The following is a 24,516-nucleotide window of genomic DNA, read 5'->3' on the forward strand; positions in this document are numbered from 1 at the left end:
ACTGTGGCATATCATCCGCCAATACAGGTGAGCAGGTGATGCCAGGCCCCATGCACACTGACCATGGATAGGGTGCGGACTTTAGGGCGAATGATCATCGTCCGACCTATCGTCCATCCCATTGTGGTTGATTATTTAAATTTTTTTTAATTTGATATGTGATCATAACTTCCCGATGAAATATAATATATATTAGTATAAAGATATTTAAATATGTTTTGATGGTAAAATTTAGTGTAGCATGACCACATAATTACTAGTCAAATTCTAACGGGTTGTCACCCTCAACCGGGTCAACCCATTAGATCGAACGGACTAATCTGGTTAGCACAATTCTTAAAAGAATTTATATTTATTTATATTACACAACAGTTTATATTTTAGTGGAGATTAATTTTTCCTACCATTGAACAATTAGTTAAAATTTGTATATTTCTAAGACTTCGATTAAAATTTGTACGGCTAAGCATACACATAATCGACAAAAAAAAATTGAGGCCATGGGTCCAAACTTGAGACCTTAAGCTTAAGTTATTAGTCATTTTACCACTAATTTTAAGATCTTGTTTCTAACTAAATAAGTTTTGTTAAGATTGATTTGTCTATTTAATTTGGACTTCTGTTTAATTACTTCCTAGTTAGAGTGGACTCTCTGCGATAGATAGCCCACTCCATCCATTAGTTGGGCCCAACACTAAAACACAGATAAGTTTTGTTATGATTGATTTGTCTATTTAATTTGGACTTCTGTTTAATTACTTCCTAGTTAGAGTTAGGGCTGGGGAAAAATACCAAAATACCGAAAAACCGGTCTTATCGTACCGAAAAAATATCGAAAATACCGTTTTTTTGGTATACCGTGACTTTCGGTATGGTATGATACCTTACCGAAAGATTGCGGTAAGGTAACGATATGAATTTTCAAATACCGCGGTATACCGCTGCATATCGAAATTCGGTATATACCTTAGTTTACGGTATATACCGTAAATTAAGGTATATACCACAATAATATAAACACAATTGTATATAAAATATATTTTATATATTTTTAAATTATAAATCTATTGTGAAATATAAATATAATTATGAATAAATTATATTTAATTTATTTTTAAAATTATAAATTATAAATAATATTTTAAAAACTCTAATTTTCTATTTTAATTGATGTTGAAAGTCGGGTATACCGCAAAAATAAGGTATACCGAACTTCGGTACGGTATACCGAAAATGAGGTACGGTATCGGTATGAAATTTGTCATACCGAATATAAGGTATACCGAAGTTCGGTATACCGAAAACTTTGGTAAGGTAAAGGTATGACTTTTTCGCATACCGTATTTACGGTAAGGTATACGGTATGGTGGTTTCGGTAAGGTATACCTTACCTACCCACCCCTAGTTAGAGTGGACTCTCGGCAATAGATAGCCCACTCCATCCATTAGTTGGGCCCAACACTAAAACACAGATAGCCCAATAATATTCAAGTGACTAATTGTGCAGCAAGAACGGCCTGCCTGACAACGGAAACCCTTCACAGAAGTACATTTGTTCCCCAAATTTATTGACGTTTTTTTCTATTTGAATGTCTCATATTTTTTGTTTCTACAAGATAACAACACTGATCATTTTTTGTTTCTACAAGAGAGTCTATGTCGTCGTGTGTTTCCTATAGTATACCTCAACATTTCATCTAAACATAAAAGAAGAGATATAACTGAAAATTAAAAAAAATGCTTGAATTGAAATCTATGCTATATCACAGCATTTCATATGAACATAAAAAAAATATAATAGAAAATTTAAAAATAATGCTAGAATTAAAATTGAAGTTTAATAATGTAACATAACAAGACTAATTATCAATTCTCTTTTTCAAGTGAAACAAAGCTACCTTTATACTCGGTCGATGACATGCCGCCAATCAGCTGATGATAGTAGACGAATTTATTTGCACGATAATCATACACAAATGTGCGACACGCAATCTCAATTATAGAAAAACCAGTCCTCCATCGAGGTATTATCCCAATACTAGTGTCGGGCACTTCTACGCTCATAATATACTTCCAAGTCAATTCGCTTCCCTCACATCTCTGACTCATAAATATACACTAATTTACCAAGTTCTAAACTAAGCGGGAAATCAAAGAGCAAAAACACGTGCTTATCTTTTGCCCAAATCGTACTATCCGTATGATGAAATTTATCCGCGGGCAACGTGATTTTCCTAAACACTTCATTCTTCATATCCAAGCTTAGTATCTCCGATTCAAGTTCTCCTCGCGTCACTCTCCAGTGGGCAAAGTGGCCATCCATGCACCTTGATTTTATAGGACTAAAAAATCCTAAATCATAATCAAAGGCCAAGTCCCTCCATGAATCTGTTCTTATTGAGTACACATAGGCGTGGAGACGATAGTGCTTATTGCAAAACGACAGTTGCACTACTTTGTAATCTTCATCGAAACCAACTGCAACTGAGTGGGAGGATATTCTACACGAAGAGGTTGTAATAAGATGTGGGAGAACCTTGAATTGGCCTAGAAAAGGGTTGCATATGACTATGGGCTCCCTCACTTGGCTGGACGAATGGTCATATTGCCCAAGGTTGATACTGATTAGACCCTTAATTGGCCCATATAATTTAACTGGCCCAAATAATGAAACTCGATCAGAGGTTAACCCTAACCTCTTCAACTGGTCGGTATTACACGAGATTAATGACTTTGTGTTGTGTTGGACTTGAATTCCAACATCGGATAAAATTACTTCTAGACATACCATGTCATCTGATCTGTTGCTGTGAGTGTGTAGTTTTTGAAAATACGACGAATTGATGACATCAGCCCAAAATTTGCATACAGCTCTGAATCTAAGGAGAGATTGGACTGGCAGATGTAAGAGAATCTCAATCAACACATCGTTGTTCATGGCGGGGCGCGTGATGGAACTATCTATGGAGTCGGCCGCACACATACATAAATTTTTGTTTAGCCCTAATTATACAGACAGGGTAAATATACACGTAGTCATATAATTATAGCTTTGGATATCTCGTAAAATCCTGAATATTGATAACTAAGGCAACTTTCAATTATTCTTATTCGGTTTTGACTAGATATTTTCTTTCCTAATTTCAAGATTGATACTAAATTATGTATTTAATTAATTTTTATTATTATATTAACACATAAAATATCAATTTTATTTTCAGTTCCGTCGCCAACGGAAACTGACTGTTCATTTCACGCCAAGAGTTGTCGAGCTTTCAATCTCTGACCTTGGTTGCTTATATATTTGTTAAAATAGAAGCGAGTCATATTATGTCTATTATTAGTAGTAGGATTGAGCAATTTTTTAAGGAAAAAATAAAGCTTTATACTATGATTTGCTCATTTGTTGGTACGTTGGAACTTGCAAGATTGATTAATTTATTGTAGGAGGTAATAAATGGCTAACTATTTAACAATTCAAAATTAAAATTAAATCTTAATTATCAAATTAGAAGATCTAATAGTTGAAATAATGTCACATAGATTATATTTTTAATTAAAAAATTAATAAATAAAATTAAAAGGTATTAATGTCAATTCTCTCTCATTAAAATCATCTTAAAATTTTAAATTTACGTAACTCTGTTGATTTAAATTATTTTTTCTCAAAAAATATATCAAATTAAAGATAATTTTATAAGGATTCCAACGAGATCTCAATTGCATATATTCCAAAGACGTTCAGATGATGAAATTTGATATTTTTATTTTAATTTTTGTAAATTTTGATAACCAGATTTTTATCAACAAATAGAATAAGAAATACAAATAAAGAAAAATCACAATTAACAAATGCATTTTTATAAAAATTAAATTCAATAGTACATGATAATATTTTGAAAATTATAAAAAAGAAATAGAACTCAAAGTCATAAACAAAATGATCTTATCTAGTAGTAGAATAAATCAAAATCAACTCAATTATAACTATGTGTACTTCTAGTAATTTAAATATAAATATATTTATAAATTATATATCTTGAATATAAATATATATTTATAAGTATAAATTTATAAAATTGAGCAGAGAATGAATATAATAAGATAAATGATAAAGTAGAAATAACGATGTTTCCATTTCAGAAAATGTAATAATTAGAATAAAACATTTAAAAAATTATGCATTATTGTTGAAATGAGATATTTATTGGCGGGCGGACGAAAAAGGAAAAATTGAACATTTAATGGCAGGCGGAGGGAGTAGTATTTTTTTCTGAATTTTATAATTCTAAGAGATTTGATCTCTTTAAAGAATTTTCACAAGTTTAAATTTATGAAAAATATAAACATAATTTGCAAACAATTGAGTATGTATTAATAACTAAATAATTTTAGTTCCAAGTATTAATTTTTTATTTATTTTTAGATAGAAAACCTCCAACTTTATTATTGAATTCATCAAGTTAAAGATTCATTTTACTATACAACAATTTCCAATAATTATACCTATATTTTTAAATTAAAAGTCTAATAAAAGGCAAAATAATAATATACAAATTTAATTACAAAAGAGAATTTAAATTAAAAAGATTTATACAAAGTCTTATAAATTAATAGTCCGAATTAAATCCTAATATTTAAAACATAAATATAATGATATATACAGGGGTGCACTATGGTGCCACCATGGATAGGATAACATCATACCACCAATATAGTTCGTTAGATCTCATTTATGGACGCCTAGAATTAAATTTCGTGAACCGAACACGAGTTGCAGTCTACTGTATTAGATATTGCAGTCGTGGTAAACTGCAATATTGTTGTGGTAAGATTGCAATATTCAATGAATAACACTGCAATCTGGTAACGTAAAATTAGAAATTTCCTATTTTATCCCTCCGTGTTTTTACACATGGCAGTATAACAAGCACACGATTTTCAGATCCAATAACCTAAAATGGTAATATGGTGTTACAATAAAAAGGGTTGTCATCTTAATACATCCCTATAGCCATAACACCCAATTTGAAACTCTAAATTTTTATAAATTTTCAATCATAAAATTCAACACAAATAAAGCCTAAATAATACACTCCTTAAACTAATATCCAACATAAATAAACCCAAATAATAGTACACCATAAATTAAAATTCCCTACAAATCCCTACATGAAAAATCGGCGCCGCAGTCTCCCCCTCCCCCAAATCGGCGCTGCACTCTCACTCTCAATCTCCATCTCCATCTCCATCTCGCTTTCTCTCTCAATCGGCGGAATTGACTCTTGCATCGCCGCCACGCCGGCAAGCCCATCAGCCAGTATAGCCGCCACAGCTTCCGCTCTGCCTCGCCGCTCCTCCATCACCCTTCCTCTGTTGGTCTCCTTGTCCGTACTCAGGCAGAAAATAACGTCCGGCAATGAGGAAATGGAGGGAGTTGTGCCGTAGGGTGTATTGTAGAACGAATTCTCCCAACACCCACTCCGCCAGTATGCTCGCCCGGAGAAGACAACCGAGGACGCGGAGGCGCCACCATTTCCTCTTCTCTCTCTCTTTCTCTCCCTCATCGGTGCTCCCTCCGCCTCGCTACTTCGCAGCTCGCCTGCCTCGGCCAGCCTCGCCGCCCATGCCGCCTGACTCGCAGCTCCACCGCCTTGCTTCAACGGCGCCGTGGAGTTCTTTGTGTGTCTGAACGAGCACCTCCACGGCCTGTGCTGGCTGGTGCTCCTGTCCTCCGACGCCGGCGATGAGCCAGCCGCCGCCTTGCCGCCACCACCCCTCCTCCCTCGGTCTTGCCGCGCTCGTCATCCGTCGTCGGAGCTGTCGCTGGATTCCAAGAGCTTTTCTCTGCTGCAATCAAAATTAAAAATGATGAAATCAGAAATCAGTACCAAAAAAAATGGAGATTAATAGTGCGAAAGTGTGTTTATTTATATAAGCGTTTAATCTTCTATGAGAAGCTATCGTTTCACTAGATCAATTTTTTCCCCAATCCCCCTCTTCTCGTTTCTCTATTCTGCCCCCCTCCGTCTCTCTCTTTCTTCACATAAAAAAATACTGGTTTTATCATTTTCCCTCCAAAAAGGATATTATAGTAACTTCCAAAAAGGATATTATAGTAACTTTAATAAACTGCATAGTATAGATATAGATATAGATATAGATATAGATGTAGATATAGATGATTACATAAGGGCACACATTGATGATGACGCGTGAAAATCTACACAAGTCTACAACCTGAACAAATGGTAGGCAGAAAGAAGAGCAAATAAAAAGTAAGCAAATTTTATAGATTAAAGATAATCTTATACTCCCTCCGTCCACGAAAATTCGTCCCGGTTTGACCGGATACGGGTTTTAAGAAATGTAATGGAAAGTGGGTTGAAAAAGTTAGTGGATTGTGGGTCCTACTTTTATATATTAGTTTTATAATAAAATGTGAGTAAGAATGAGTTAGTGGAATATGAGGTCCACTACCAAAAATGGTAATAGTGAAATGGGACAAATTTTGGGGGACGGACGGAAATGGAAAAATGGGACAAATTTTCATGGACTAAATCTTTTCAGGGAAAATTTTTTAACTCAATGATTATGTGCAGGAAATATTACTACCATATCTAGGTTTTTAAGACTGAAGCTGTAAATTAACAGAAAAAGGTATTAATAATGAGCATGCCTCAATCCTTTGCTCAATGTACATATAATCATAAACTCTTTTGTAAAACAATACTATAAAAATCAAAGGAAGAAATTTAATGTATAAGTTTTTTGTGTACCTTACAGGAACTCAGAAGGATTAAAGCTGAATCAAAATAGATTTGTCAAGATGGAACAAAGATTGCTTCCAGTTCTTCAGCATAAATAACAAACCATTATAATCTGAAAAAGGTAAGAAACTTTAAAACTATATGATTTCAATTGAATTTCTATTTGCTTTAAGACATGGTTAGTAGAGAACTAAGTAACATATACATATTCAATTCCATCAAACAATACATTTTCTTGAATTGTTTTCTCAATACAGTCTGATTTGAGTTATATTCATCTATAGATTTCAATAATGGTTAGTGAAATGGATACTAATTAAATTATCAAGAAAATGATATACATTTTATTTTAAATGGGGTATTAGTAACAAACTATAATAACTCCTATATTCACCTATAGATTTCAATAATGGTTAGTGAAATGGAAACTAATTAAATTATCAAGAAAATGATATACATTTTATTTTAAATGGGATAATAGTTTGCTTGGAAAATCCTTGTTAATTCTTTAAAAGTTAATTCTTTAAATGGAAAATGGGGTATTAGTAAAAAACTATAATAACTTCTGAAAATTTGCTTGGATTTTAACTAATGATGTATTTAATTTTTCAGGTATCGATTGCAAAGAGGTCTAAAGGAGCATGGAATGGCTTGAAAGAATGGAATAAATACATAATGTAATACTTAGTAAATGGAGTAGTAAATATTGTAAGGGCGTGTTTGATAAGTTAGTAATATCAAGATAGAGAATTATATATGAACATTTCTAATTGTTTGATATCATAGTTAAACTTAACTCAAAGTCCAATATAAGACAAGGCCCTACCCAATCTTACCAAAGTTATAACTTTAACCATGTTTATGTAACTCACCAATTTGTCAAGATAAGCCATGTTGTTTAATATACTATACAAATTTAGATAATTTTTGATCTATCAAACAACAATAAAAAAAAAATCATATCTTTGCATATCTTGACATGAAGCTCGTATTTCTTATTTTATTTTACATATCTTCTCATATCTCATCTTTTTTATCAAACGAGTCCTAATAGAATAGTATATAAAAAGTAGGCCTTCAAGATAGCAGATAATAGGCCTGCCTCTACACAACTTTCCACAAAATAGCCGAAAATACTACAATCAAGCTATATATATCTAACAAGATTTTATAATATCGACACAAAATTGTTATAAAAAAAACATAAAAATGCAGTAGTTATAATACACAGTTTCCTGCCAAAAAGGGCAAAACTGGCATTTAAAAAAGTTTCTAAAAACTCTCACTTTATATATACTAGCATTAACCCTCGTGCGATGCACGAATTAACTTATTTCTATATTTGTATATTTAATATTGTCAATTAACAATATACTAAGAGTACATCAAGTCTAGGCACTTGTGAAAAATACCTTTGACAAACCTTTACATTTCTATACTACTAGGGCTTGTCTGGTAGCCCTCATTTGGGCTGAAACACCCCTTCCACCACTCCTAAACCGTCGTTTGGTAGCTCTAATACCAATCTGCCGACCCGGAATAAACAACCGGGTTTCACACTTGCATATACTAGTATCAGCAGAATTGTGTCAACACAATCAGAGAGGAGAGAGGGGAGTGGTATTAGTTTCACGATTTCGCCGATTACAAGGGGAGGAAGGTATTTGGCCGAAATTGCCCTCTGCAGCCGTTGCAAAATTGCATCTTGTGAACCGACGAAGGTCAAATTTGGTCGGCACAGTGCCGGCGAGGATAACTGTTCACTCCCGATTGTCGTCCTCTTTTCAATTCCGGCTCCTTCGCACTACCTTCATCCGGGTATGTCGAATTCTCGATTTTTTTGGTTCAATCTGGTAGCTTTGACTATGAATTTGGTGTTGATGTATGAAATTGGGTCCGATTTGAACAATTTTCTCCCTGCGCTTTACAATTTGCACAGCCGAATTGCATTGTTTAGGAGCTCAATCTGTTGGGGAATGTTTTGAATATGCGAATTGTGTGTGGTTGTGAATGTTTGGAAACGATTTCCGCATCAAGTTTGTGGTCCTCTGTAAATTTCTTCACCGAATTTCCGGTAGTAGGTCGTTCATGGGAATCGCGTATACATCGATTGTATGTGCCTTGTCCGACGGAGACTACCCGATGTATATATAATCGGAGTATATGCAGTCGTGATTTGAGATTTGATTTGTGCAGTAGTTAATTAGGTTCCCTATGTATTGTTTTCTCAAAATTCATATTGCTCACAAACATTAATTTGTGTTTTCCATTAACCGCATATGGGCTTTAGCTTCTCCAATCCGTGTTGCGTATTGCTGTGGAGGATTTAGTGTGTTGCTGTTGCGTATTTGTGATTTTGCTTCCTAATTTCGTGACTTTTGATTGTTTTTCAAAAATCCATTTTTCTGCAACCACATTACTTTGTATCCTTAACCCTTCTTCCTCTCATTCTTTCATCATGTTGAGTATTGCTACTGCTTACTGTGGAATGGGGAAAAAAGGAGGAAGGAGATGGAGGCCGCGGTAGTGATGATTGAGGACCTGATTCGTGCTCTGCTCGTCTGACTCCGCGGATGTGGTTGTGGATTTCGTGAACTATGTGTAGTAGAGTTCTCCCCTGAGGTAATGGTATGTAATGGGATTGTGCATCTGCTGATTTGTTTGATAAATCCAATCCGGTTAGTGTTTGACGGGAAAGTGGGGTCTGGTCTGGTTCTGTGAAACTTGCGTTTGTAGCCTTTGATTTTCAATTGTGAATGGAGTAATGCCGTCCCTAATACTTGTTCACATACTTGTTCATCTTCTCCCCATTTCTATGTATTGGTGTAAATTGTTGATTTCCCTTGCCAACTTTGTCCTGATTTCTTCAAGATTTTGTTATTGCTCTGTTCCTCAATGTGATGAGGATTGTGATTGCTAAATGCAGGTTCAGTTCACGACTCCACGCAGTCCACACATGAGAGGGTAATTTAGTCAGATGACATTTTGTTTCCTTCACTCCCTTGTTGAACCAAACGCTTGAAATAAGCCCAATAATCCTACACGGGCTGAACCAAACAACCTACTACTCTATCCACCAATTAAAGAAAACCCATTAACCATGGAAACATGTTAAAAATTGTGGTGGCTACCAGACGCACCCTAAAACACAAATAATTTTTCTAACAAATAGTTAATCCACGACTTATAATATTCAAAATATCAAAATTATTATAAAAAAAATACATTTTGACACAACTATAATTGATTAATAATAATCACCATTACTATTAACTTATTTGTTTTCAATTTCAATTGGGAACGCTTTAATGCACTCAAGTCGTATAGTACAAAATAGAAAATTATTGGATTTCACTACAAAAGCTAAAATAACATCTAATGAAAATGAGATTATAGACTTCTTTAACACTTCTGCCATAAAAATAATATCACCAAATATCAATTCATTGCACTAAAAATGGAACATAAAATGGTAGAACTTTATTGCATTATAATAACGTTAAACGTATATAATTTTAAACATTTATTCACACTAATTCTAGACGATGAAGAAATGATTCATATTAGAATAATGAAAAATGAAACTTGAATAAACAAATATTGTTGTATATCATAACTAACAATCATAATATAACTCAGGAATCTACACTAATTCTAGAATTATTTGCAAACAATAAAAGGGAATCAAGGGATGCCTGAGAGTCTAGTCTCCACTCTTCTTGAATCTTCCGTTCCTTATTCTTTATCTCGGCTCTTGTCAAATCTTCCATCTTTGATGCCGCTATACTCGACTGAGCACATCTCACTCTCAGCACTGTCACCCATTGAAACACATCTAAAATTTTGATTGAAGAAATTTGTTGGGTGAATAAGTATTTATAGAGAGATCCGTATAAATGTGCTAACATTATTACATTAATTACCGTTCCTTTGAATATTGGTCCATTAATCATTTTTTATTACATTTTAAGTGTAACTTATTGGAATATGAATAGTCTAGCCTATTTTTTATGCATGTTTATAGTTGTTCTCGATAAAGATTTTATTTTTATGACATAATTATAGCCAAATATTTATTAATTATAAGGAGTATATTTTATTCAGCAAATTTAATCACCTATAAATAAGATGCTTCATATTAAAATTTATTGTGCCACCAAAATAGCTAAATCCTAAATCCTTCTTTCTACCTCAGTCAATAAAAGTTATGAAGTAACATTTATATGATAAACAATCAATATTAATTGTATGAAGAAACGCATTTATGAGAACTAATAATGAATGAAACCATGATTAGGATATTAATTTTTTACACTGTGGACTATTAAAAGTAACGTATGTATGAGTAGTACATATGAATATGTAAATTTATATTAATTACAATAAATAGCACCTAAAATTTATAAATATTTCAAAAAGCGGTCTAAACTCGCCTTTTATATATGTATAGATATTGATAGATTTTAAAAATTTCCTACTGCTAATAATTGCGTCTCAATTTTATGTCCCTAAAAGATAAGTTTTTGTAGTGATAATAAACATTATTCCTACAAATTCACGACTAGAATAATTCATAGCTGTGAATCTACCCTATTTTGTCTATAATTCACCACTAAAACCTATTTTGATTAAGCGAATGGTCACTAAAACCACCAAATTAGGAGTATTTTTTATGAGGACCAACTAAAGTTTGTGGAAAAAATAAAAAATAACCCTAAGTTGGTAGATCCCTGCTCAAATTCTCTTGGCTTAGAATCTTGATCGATGTTTTTCATGCATCTTGATGCGGATAGTAATTAAGGGGAAAAGTGTCACACTGATGAAGTATAGTACAAACAACAAATGAAAGTGTCACACAGATGAAGTATAATCATGTAGTGCTAAGGTTATCAGAATCAGTAACACCATAATTCAGTTGAATTGATCATCTTATCAAAAACAAATTCTAGTCCATCAACGTATAACACAATGGAGAATTTTTTGGCTCAGCGCCTTTTGCATGTACCTCAGGACCGGGTTCCTAATTTGGGAAGATTTGGCTCTGGAAGGGTTAAAACTCCGTTTTCGACCTTCTGGCAATGTGATTGCATTCCAAACTCATCTCGGTCGTACCTTTCTGGCTCCTCGGTTATTCCAACACCTTCCCCGTAGAAGCTGAATATGTTGTTGAAATCAGCGATGGAGAGGGACAACGGCCTGTTTTGGAGACGAAAGGAGATGGAATCCACTTCGTTACCCTTCATTCGCACGTTTAACGTACTCATAAACTCCAATGTGATGGCTCGGTACGAGTCCTGGGGTTTTTCAAACAACTTGCTTAGCTATCCCATTGTGCATAGTTCTTCAAAATTGTCTCTAATGCCGAGGTCCTGAACCGTCTGCCAATCCGGGTATCGAGATGGTTGAACATTCAACCCAACCAGCTTGTTCCACATTTGCCTCTCGTCGTCGGTTCGGAGAGTGACTCGAAAATGTTGTGGGTCCGATTGAGCCATAGACTTAGCCAGTACCTAAAGTTAGAAAGTTTTTAGAAAGTAGTATTAGCATCACAAACAATTTATCCATGCCAAAAATCAATTCAAACTTGCATTTTACCAACATGAATTGTCCTCTAATATGCAAAAAAATAGAAGAATCAGTCAAATTACTAATCACTTGGGCCTTGGCAATCTAACAAAATTATAAATTATAAATTATTAGAAAGCACCTAAAATTTAATAATCTGAATTAAAATGCTTATATCTTGTTAATAAGAAATGTATGGAACTCCAAAGTGAGTAATATAATGCCAGCAAATGTGATTTAATAGTCCGAAATATGGGATAATTGCACAAGATGGTGAAATACCGTGTAAAATGCAATACACCAAATCCATTTCCTTGTAGATCTATTATACTCCTATAATTCATTGTTCTAGTATTAAATTACAACATACACATAAAATCTCTTCATTTCCTACCCTTTTGAGAAAACTCACTAAATTAAATTGGATAACATGTTAGAAAAGAAAAATAGCACTTGAACTCATCCTAAATGCGTTCAAATTTTCATATTGAAAGTAAGCATCGATTTAAGAGAAACTGCAATATTTAAGAAGTTTGACACTCAAAACTGAAGCAATATAGAAAAGGAGGGGGTAAATGAGAAAAGAAGGCGCAATCTCTGTTATGCGAAATAACAAAACGACGACGTATTTGATGACGAACCTGCTCCGATTGTGGTAGAGTGAACGTAGTTGATAGCATCGATGTCTGCAGATTAGAGCTGAGGAAGATGGGCCAATTACACTTGTAATTTCGTGGGGTAATTGTACCATACATACGAAATGTTTCACAATTGTTTCAAATCAGTACAAAAAGTATTAAGTTTACATAGGGCTGGGGAAAAATATCGAAAAAATGATATATCGCTCGTATCGTATTGAAAAATATCGAAAAATTATCGAATTTTCGATATATCGTAATTTTCGATACGATACGATATCGTATCGAAAACTTTCGATACGATAACGATATGAATTTCCTTATATCGCGATATATCGTTTTATATCGAAAATACGATATATATCGAAAATTTTCGATATATCGATATTTTCGATATATATCGATATTATATTTTCGATATATATCGAAATTTTCGATATATATCGATATTTAACGATATATCGAATTTCGATACGATATATCGAAATATCGATACGATAACGATATGAAATTTTTTTATATCGAAAGTTCGATATATCGAAACTTTCGATACGATAACGATATGAAATTCTTTCATATCGATATTTTCAATACGATACACGATACAACGTTTTCGATACGATATATCGTATGGACTCACCCCTAAGTTTACATATTTTATACAAAAAATATAATTAGTGTTTCAAATTAGTACATTTCTTCCAAATTCTTTTAACACCGTTACTGTTGTTACTTTTTCCATCATTCTAAAATTATTCTTTTCTTTTATTAGTGCCGATTGAGAAATCAGCTCAAGCTGCTTCCATCATTCTAATTTCTAAAAGAAATCTTTCATGAAATCTCTCATAATATCGTTATGTAAACATAGAGTGATCAATTGCCAACTTATTATTTAATTGCTAACTATAACTAATTTAAGGTTATAGGATTTTAAAAAACGTGTGGTCTACAATTTGTCACGCGTAATTTTCGTTTTTATTAATAAAATAAAAAAAGATTAAAAAAAACTCCAAATTAGGGTTTTGGATGAAAATGTCAATATAGTGTTTCGAAAATATCAACACAATGCTTTGAGAATGTCAACACAATGCTTTAAGAATGTTAACCCATTGCTTATATTGACATTGTACAAGTATTATATTGACATATTTTATATAGTATGTTGACAATTTTGTTGTATGAAAAAATTAAAAAAATTTAAATTTTTTTTCAAATTTTGACATCGGAACATATGCATGTAGGATATCGTTGAAATCCTTATAAAATTATCTTTAATTTGATATATGTTATACTCCCTCCGTCCCACAAAAGATGTCACACTTCTTGGACGGTACGAGATTTTAGGAGGTTTTGTTTTGTGTGTTAAATGGAGAGAGAAAATATAATTTTTATATTCATGTGAGAGAGAACTTTTTTCAAAAAGGGAAATGTGACATGTTTTGTGGGACAAACTAAAAAGAAAAGTGTGACATCTTTTGTGGGACGGAGGGAGTATGAATTTAAAGTTTTGAGATTTCTTTTAAAAGTTAGTTATAACTAAACATGTAGTTAATTGATATTTTCTAGAATTAATCCTATGGCCTTATTGGCGTTTTTTTTTTATCGTATTGACATTCCGGGATTGATAATCTAGACCCTTAATTTGAATATCTAGTGGCTATTATTTAGTTGTAGTTAACAATTAAGTATTGAGTTAGCAATATGGCACTCCTCTATCCAAACAAAACTAGTTAGCCAGACACTCTAATAAAGAAGAAATCTTTCATTAAAAGCAATTCCTTAATTTCCATAGATATCACAATTCACAGACACACACACACACACAAATATATATAGAGAGAGAAAATGACGTTCAAACATACTCCCAATTATGTCTACGGCTCGTCAACCCAGCGTGGGTGGTGAAGCATTTTAAGATCAAGAAGCCACCACTATTGGTGTCAGCGTTTCCGACGCTCCATCAGAACCACCACCACCAACCCCATTGAGATACTATGCCTGTGTAGCCGCGCTGCTTTAGCCAAATCCGCCACGAGCTCGACATCTCGAGGATGGCCCCCTCCTGAACATGAGGGGACTGAGAGGGGCAGGGCTTGAGTGGCGGCAGTGGAGGCGCTGCCGGTGGTGAAGGGTGAGCAAGGAGCAGCCCAGTTTGCAGGGATGATTTTGAGATTGGAAAGAATAGGATGAAAAAATAAGATTGATATAGAAACACAATTTTTTTTATGGACAGATTGAATAATAATTTAAATAATTAATAGTAATCGATTTGTGAAAACATGAGAGTGTGCTTGATACTGGGCCATTGGGCCTTTCTTTATTTTACTAGTTAACAAAATTTTGCCCAGTCTAATACTCCCTCCGTTCCTTAAATTTTGTCACCTATTTTCTTTTTAGTCCATCCCTAAAAACTTATCACCTTTCACTTTTATCATTTTTTGTGGTGGACCCTATATTCCATTAACTAATTCTCACTCACATTTTGTTATAAAACTAATATATAAAAGTAGCACCCACATTCCACTAACTTTTTCAACCCACTTTCTACTGTCCCATTAAAAATGAAATGTTTTTCTTTTTTGGCTGTCCCATTAAAAATGAAACGTTTCCTAAAACGGAAATAACTCTATCTCTAATTTTTCATCTCTCTTACTTTACTCTCTCTTCATTAACTTACAAAACAACACTATATAAAATCTCGTGTCAATTTTCAAATGTTTCATTTTAAATGGGACGGAGGGAGTATTTATTTAAACCCATGCCGGGTCAAATGGTGACAAATTATGAAGGACGGGGGGAGTATATAACTGAACAAATATTCAATGTTCAGTTTAATATACTGTACTAGAAGTTATCATGTACGTGGTACACTCGATTTAGGAGTTAATATTTATATAAGTTAATCACTATGTGTGTTTGATTGTAATGGTACAGTTTTTTCGAGAAGAGATAATGAAACTAATGATGATTGATAGAGCATGAGATACATATATACATAGCGTTATTTAGCCCTAATTATATAGGATTATAGTCGTATAAATATGGCCTTTGATATTTCGTAAAGTCCTGTATTTTAGGAAACTAAGACAACTTTCTTTAACTTTTATTTGCTTTTGATTAGATCGTTCTTCTTCTTCCTTTTTTTTTTCAGGATTGTTACAAATTTGTATATTTGATTTTATTTATTCTATTAATACATAAACTATGAATTTTAGTTTCAATAAATCCTTCCCGGCACCCGACCGGGTGAAACTTCCTGGGACCAGTTTTTTGTCTGTTTTCTCTTCACAACTTAGCAAACTCATCAAACACCAAAATAGCAATCAATTGGCTGAGAACACACAAATCAATCAACAAAACTCAGAAATAATTACATTAACAAACCAATTAAACCAATAGAAATACTCCATTTGTCCCATTAGAAATGCAATATTTTCCTTTTTGAGTTGTCCCACTAAAAATGAAACGTTCCTAAAATAGAAACATCACTCTCTCTACTTTTACCTCTGTCCAATAGCGGATCCAGAAATCTATATTCGTGGGATCGGATCAAACGAACAATAAATATATTATATAAATAATTATTTTTAGTAAAAATATTTAAATAGCACTATATTATATTTCCTCCATCCCATAAAAAAGCAAATAATAACAGTCTCATTATAGAAAACTGAGTAACAAACCATCATATTAATGCAGGAACGGAACTAGAAATCTTTATAAGACGGTGCTAAAATTTATTAAAAAAGTAATACTCCATATATGTTAGTACAAAATTATAATTTACAAATCTAACATTTTCTATTTATGTTACATATTTTATAGAATGATAATACATTTCAAATCATATATATGTGGTTTATTTTTATTTGAGATAATAATTATTTAAGTTATAAAGTTTAGTTAAATAAATTCATAACATTTTGTAAATCAAAATACTAAATCACGAAATTTCAAGTTTTAAAATTACCTTATTGGCTTATCCGTATATAAATATTGTCTAATAAAATTATTGTTTCATTACAAAAAAAAAAAATAAGAAGAAGAAATGCATCCAATTTGAACATCACCAAAACAATGTATTTTGTACATTAAATAATTAAAAATTAAAATTTAATATTTTTATTTCAAACTTCTTAAACTGACTAAAATTAAATTAAATTCAATTATTTAAGTAACTATTAACACTTTTCAAAAGAAATAAAAAAGAAATACATCATTTTAAAAATAAGTTGAGTATAAAATACTATTTAAATATAAATTCAGCAATAAAACTTAAATACAAATTAAGATCATAGTATATCGAAATAGGGATGTAATCAATTGCTAACTAATTACCAATCCCAAATTGAGATCAATTTTCAACCATTAGATTAGAAGATCTTGTGGTTAATATAATGTCAAGTGTAATATATTTTAAATTTAAATAATTATTAATTAAATTAAAAGGGTATTAATGTCAAATCCTATATGTAGTAATTATAACTAACTATTTTCTCTCTTCTCAAAATCATCTCAAATCTTTAAATTTACGTAACTCTCTCAATTTCCCTTAAATTATTTATTTCTCCAAATCCAATATTTATGAAACAAATGAAAAGACCGGCACAATATTAAGATGATTATTTCTCCAAATCCAATTAACCAAAAGGAGAAAAATCAATAATGGTCCCACATTTGCCAACTGTAAAGTTAAATCCTTCATCTTCTACCCCTCTCTCCTCTTCCTCCTGCTGCTCTGTACAAAAAACCAAAACACGTTCCTATCTTGAAATTCTGCACGCAAGCACAGGTGCGGAGGTGCGGAGACTGTGGGGTCCGGCGGCCGCTGGAGGGCATTTCCCGGCGATTCTCCATAGCAGGCGGTGGGTCGGCCGACCCCGCCCGACCCCACCTAGATCCGCCGCTGCCTCTGTCTTACTATACTCTATTTATTAACTCACAAATAATACTGCAAAAATTTGCTACGGAAACCAAATGTTTCTATTTATTAGGATGGAGGGAGTATGAGTTTATCACGAATAGAGAAATGTGGGGCTTAGATCAGGTGTCGAGTGAGAGGAGACTCTCGGATGATGGGGAGGCCGAGGGGGGCTGGTGGAGATGGAGAGGTTGCGGTGTTTTTCTTTTGCGTTGAAAAGGAAAATGATTGAAGGAAGGAGGATTAGTAACAAGATAACAACACTGACTTTTGTTTCTGTAAGAGAGTCTGTGTCGTGTATTTTCTATAGTAAACCTCAGCATTTCATATGAACATAAAGAAGATATAATTGAAATTTTTCAAAAATGCTTGAATTAAAATCTATGCTAGATCACAGCATTTCATATGAACATAAAAGGAAATATAATTGAAAATCTAAAAATAATGCTTGAATTAAAATTAAAGCCTAATAATGTAACATAACAAGACTAATTATCAATTTTCTTTTTCGAGCGAGACAAAGCTACCTTTATACTCGGCCGATGACGTGCCGCCAATCAGCTTATGATATAGTAGACGAACTTATTTGCACGATAATCATACACACATGTGCAACACGCAATCTCGATAACAACAAAACCAGTCCTCCATCGAGGTATTATCCCAATGCTAGTGTCGGACACACCTACGCTCATAGTATACTTCCAACTCAATTCGCTTCCCTCACATCTCGACTCATAAATATACACTAAATTATAAAGTTCTAAACTAGGCGGGAAATCAAAGAGCCAAAACATGTGCTCATCTTTTGCCCAAATCGTACTATCCGCATGATGAAATTTATCCCGAAACGTGATTTTCTTAAACACTTCATTCTTCAAGTCCAAGCTTAGAATCTCCGATACAAGTGTAAGCCATTTCTCATTGCTTTAATGATTACTATAATGAAATCTAATTCTAGATTTGAATTCATTCAACCATAACATTTATATTATAAGTGGAGATAAAATCACCAACCTCCATCCAAGCTTTCTTTATTTGATGTAGAGGTTGAAATCCACCATTTGATGTTTGTCCTTTCGTTCACGGATTCTCCATAATTGATGTTATCTCCTCTTTCACCTCAAGCTTCTTCGATTCTTTTGAGGGATAAAGAATCAATGACTTTACCTACTATCTATATATATATATATAGGGGTGTGTTAGGTCCTTACAAGATCTTAGCGTAAAACACAACACAAATCACACCCTTGGATCATTAGATTGGATGGCCGTGATTTGTTACATTATGATACTAAAAATCTACATTATTAGGCGAGGTACATTATTAGACTAGAAATGTACATTGTAAGACTAAAACTGTACATTTCTAAACTAAAATGCTACATTATTAAACTAAAATGCTACATTATTATCCGAGCTACATTATTAGTCTAAAATCTACATTATTAAATGACATGTGGCATTAATCTAACCATTAGATCATATGATCCAATGGACCAAGTGTTTTGAGTTTTACTTATACTTAGCGTTCGACTCGAATACATCCCTATATATATATATATATATATATATATATATATATAGGTCCCATTATCCACAAATCCACTCTTAAAGACCGAACCATCGAACCCTATCAAATTAGGGCTTTTAGATCTAGTTTTTATGGATAAGATACAAAAATTTATAAATTATTTTCGCTTCATCACGAGCCTATTTTAATTCACCCGAAGGTAAATAAGTCATACTAACATGTTACTAAGATTTAACTTCATTCCGGAATATATTACTTCGTTCTAGTAGGGTTTTACTTCATTCTAGTAGGTTTTACTTCATTCCGGTAGGTTTTTACCATTGCGTATTTAAATGGGGTTTTTCGCCAGCAAGTCCGTTTCTTTCTCTCTACAATATCTATCACCAACGCCATGGCGCTAATATGGTTTAATAAACACATAGAATAATGTAATAAATTATTGGAATGAAGTATGTGCGAAGCATTTGAAGTCCTACGGAATGAAGTAAAAATCTTATCCAATGAAGTAATAACGTTCGAATGAAGTAATAAACTCACTTGAATAAATTGCATTTTTAAATGTTAATCAAGCAAAAAACCCACGTCAATGAATTTGAATAAAGCATATGTTGAATCATTTCAAAACCTATTGGAAGTAAGTAAAAACATGTTGTAGTTTCAAGGTATTTCATTTAATGAAGTAATAAACCTATATAATGAAGTAAAATGGGCTTGTAATAGTCAAAAAAAATTTTCCAAGCAAGACATCTCATCAAAAAACTAGATCTAATGGCCCAGATTTGGTCTCTAGTTCGGTCTTTAAAATTGTTCGACATTGATCACAACTCTCTCTTCTCTATATATATATATATATAGTCCCATTATCCACAAATCCACTCTTAAAGACCAAACCACCGAACCCTACCAAATTAGGGCTTTTAGATCTAGTTTTTTATGGATAAGATACATAAATTTATAAATTATTTTCGCTTCATCACGAGCCTATTTTAATTCATCCTATGGTAAATAAGTCATACTAACATGCACGAAGATTTATCTTCGTTCCGAATATATTACTTCATTCTAGTAGGTTTTTACTTCATTCTAGTAGGTTTGTACTTCATTCCAGTAGGTTTTTACTTCATTCCAGCACGTAAATGTGGTTTGCCGTCGCGTGCCATTTTCTCTCTCTACAATATCTATCACCACCGCCATAGCACTAATATGGTTTAATAATCACATGGAATAATGTAATAAATTATTGGAATGAAGTATGTGTAGAAGCATTTGAAGTCCTACCTGGAATGAAGTAAAAATCTTATCCAATGAAGTAATAATGTTTCGAATGAAGTAATAAACTCACTTGAATAAATTGCATTTTTAAATGTTAATCAAGCAAAAACCCACGTCAATGAATTTGAATGAAGCATATGTTGAATCATTTCAAAGCCTACTAGAAGCAAGTAAAAACATGATGTAGTTTCAAGGTATTACGTACGAATGAAGTAATAAACCTATACAATGAAGTAAAATGGGCTTGTAATGAAGCCAAAAATTTTCACAGCAGACATCTCATCAAAAAAACTAAATCCAATGGCCCAGATTTGGTCTCTAGTTCGGTCTTTAAAATTGGTTCGACATTGATCACAACTCTCTCTCTCTCGTATATATATATAGGGGTACATTACCCTCCTTATCACCCCTTAGTGTAAAACATAGGTCTAATTTAATCCCTTGGATCAACAAATCGATGGCTGAAAGTAAAAGTCACGCGGTACATTAAGTTCGTAGTTTCGTACATTAAGGGCAGCTTTGGTATCAACTCGAAGCGGTTCTATTTTTAAATATGCATTGCAGATTTACGGGATTTAATTTCGTGACGATTTATTTCCCCTCCCACTCTCTCCCACCATTAGTTCCACCTTCTCTCCTCCATTAATCGGTATTCATCAAGAACCCTAACCGCCGTCTCTCCGTCTCTTCTCTCGATGTGTTTCTCACGGCGTAGATGACGACGAATCAATCACCATCACGACGTGTTTCCACTGTGTAGACTGCGGCAAATCGATTCGAGCGACGGAGAATCGATCGATTCTCTAGAGCTCCAATGGCGGCGTGAAAGGTAAAGCCCAAAAACGAAATTTTTTCATCAAATTTCAGTTTATTCTAAACTTTCGGAACCGTATTTGATTGTTTATGTATATTATTTGATATCAATTTTGATTGAGATGGGTATTTGTAGTGTAGTTTATGTTCAAGATCATTTGTCGCGATTGAGATGGGTATTGGTGCTCGAATTCAAGTTTTTGTAATTTTCTGTTGCTCGCAATTCTTGTTCGATTTCTTTATTTTTTATGCATATTTGTACATTTGTGTTTGATCTACGCTACATTATACAACATTGTACATGCCAACTGTACATGAATTAAGAACATCTATTTTGTTACATCATTTAGATAGATTAGTACATGAATAGTTGTTTATTTTAGGCATCGTCTCATGCTATATCATGTAGGTCATATTTTAGTACATTATTCATTCAAATTTATACATTATTGTTTCTTTTCAAGTATGTACATTTATGCATTATGTAGCTAGATTTGTACATCATGTTACATTACATTATTTAGTCATAGATGTACATTAACTAACACTGCATTGAATGTGTTTTTGAATAGGTTCAACGAGTGCAAGAATCGATTACAAGGACGACTTTGCGATGTCATGCCCATGGCACTAGCGCAATGACTGGCTTTAAAGATGTTTAAAGATGTGCTACATTATTATTGTGTTGTAGTATGCTATGTACGAAAGTTGTATTATAATGTATATGTCACCGCGTGAGTAATGTAGATTATAATTCGTTTCATGAGGGGCGAAGTTATGTCTAATCTCCAAGGGTTTAGTAGTCATGGGGCTAGGGTGTATTACCAACCCAGGAGCACAACGTTCACTAAAGGCAAGGATTTAGAGTCGTTCTCATAGGGTTCAATTAGGTTACATTATTAAGGTTAAATTTTATAATATTTATGTTTTAATGTACAATTTGACTTTTGTACATTAAAGATAGCATTGCGTGCATTATGCAATTTGTACATTATTTATTTATGAATAGTACATTAAATGTATAAAAACACGTACATTATTTATTAAGTGTGCTGGTAATGTACATGTAGGGATAATGTAATGTATCATGACATAGTAATGTACTATTGTAATAGAATAATTGGAAGAGCTACATACAAGTCATAACTAATGTAGTCATTGACTCATATAAAATATAGTCATTGAATAGTAAATAATGTAGTCATTCACTACCTAAACGAATGATGTACAAAAACTCATAAATAATGTAGTCATTCAACAGTAAATATGTACGAAAACTCATTAATAATGTAATTATTCGGTACTAAATAATGTAAATGTCAAAGCAACTATTAGAAACAAGTTGGAAAACAATAAAAAAATTATCACAATTTCTTTCCCCTTACGCTTCTCATTGCCTATATCCGTATCTTTTTGACATGATTTAGACCGTGATGGCACATCGCACCATATGTAATACACTTTCGAAGCGATTAGCTCGCCTTCTTTATAGCCTTTTCCCTTTGGGAGATGATACAAGTAGCATCTGTACATAAAAAACAAGTATAACTGTCACCAAACATAATTCAAAACAAGATACATTATAAGATTAATTTTCTACACTAGTCATTGTTAGGCATGTACATTATAAGGCTATATTCGTACATTATTTCCTATATAAATCCAAAACTCACATTAGAAAACGAAATTATAAGCATGTGTTGGTAATATGCCCTAGCCCCATGGATTGCTAAACCCTAGGGGAATGATTCTAACTCCATGCAATTGGTGATAGTTTCGTTTGTGAGTCGGTACTAAAACCTAACCCCATGGATTGCGAAACCCAAAGGGTATGGACTCAACTAGATTCACACATTAAACTACTTTTTTCATACATTAATCAAAGAACACATATACATTATAAAAACGGATAAGTACATCAAATTCTATATGAAACCAAAACCAAAGAGTAAAAACATAAATTTTCTATGACAAGTGAAGGTAATATACCCTAGCATAATGGATTTATAAACCATAGGGAAAAGGATTAATCTCCATGGCCTTGATGAAGTTTTCTTTAGTCAATCGGTACTACAACCTAGGCCGAAGAGTTGCCAAACCCAAAGGGTATGGACTCAACTACACCAAAACATTAAATTGCTTATTTCGTACATTATGCGAAAGAGCATGTACATTAAAAAATCATATGGATACATTAACAAACTGTATCCGTACATCAAATTTCTTAGAAACCGAAACACAAAAGTAAAACGTATACATGAAAGTGTTGGTACAATGCCCTAGCCAAATGGATTGCTAAACCCTAGGGGAAAGGATTATACATGAGGCAAACATAAAAATATATTGAAAACTACGTGTTGCAACTTCAGGCAATACCAAACAAAAAGGACAGAACACGACACAAAAGAGATTTACTCAGGCAATCAAATTATGGTTGTCTCCCAACATTCGGTTGATGAAATCCAGAAAAATTCAAGCAATTCGAGGAACCTAATTACTATTTAAAAATCAAGCTTCAAAAAAATTACCTTCTTTCATTGTTGATAACCCCGATGATACTACGAAACTCACGAGATGAAGAACTACGGTTGTTCGAATTTGATGCAGCAATAACACAACATGCTTTCTTCTTCAAAATCGGCGTATAGAAGAGTTTTGACGGTGTAGGTTTGGGTTTGATAACTAAGGAAAACTAATATCCCAATTAAAAAAAGGAACGTGAATCATGGGATGTGCAAACCGACGTTTTTGGCTCTCCCAATCTTACCCTTTTTGATTTTTTATTAATTAATTTAATTCCAAGTGGATCTTATATTAACCATCAGATCACACTAAATCAAGGGATGTAATTAGTTTTACATTTTAACAGCTTTTTATACATTAATCGAATACACCCTATATATATATATATATATATATATATATATGGACCGAGAGTAATCTATATACGATATGTATGTGAATGCCTTAATTACATAGATGTAATTGTCGTGAGACTTTATA

General features: G+C 33.0%; 1 long non-coding RNA gene across 1 annotated transcript; it reads left to right on the plus strand.

Annotated features, from left to right (window-relative positions):
* The first annotated feature begins 8,179 nt into the window (after positions 1-8,179).
* On the plus strand, positions 8,180-9,620 carry LOC125216952. The gene is made up of 2 exons (XR_007175522.1): positions 8,180-8,588; positions 9,237-9,620. It is a non-coding gene; the product is annotated as an uncharacterized LOC125216952 (long non-coding RNA).
* The last annotated feature ends 14,896 nt before the right edge of the window (positions 9,621-24,516 follow it).

Source organism: Salvia hispanica, chromosome 3 (assembly GCF_023119035.1).
Source record: "Salvia hispanica cultivar TCC Black 2014 chromosome 3, UniMelb_Shisp_WGS_1.0, whole genome shotgun sequence".
Classification (NCBI taxonomy): domain Eukaryota; kingdom Viridiplantae; phylum Streptophyta; class Magnoliopsida; order Lamiales; family Lamiaceae; genus Salvia; species Salvia hispanica.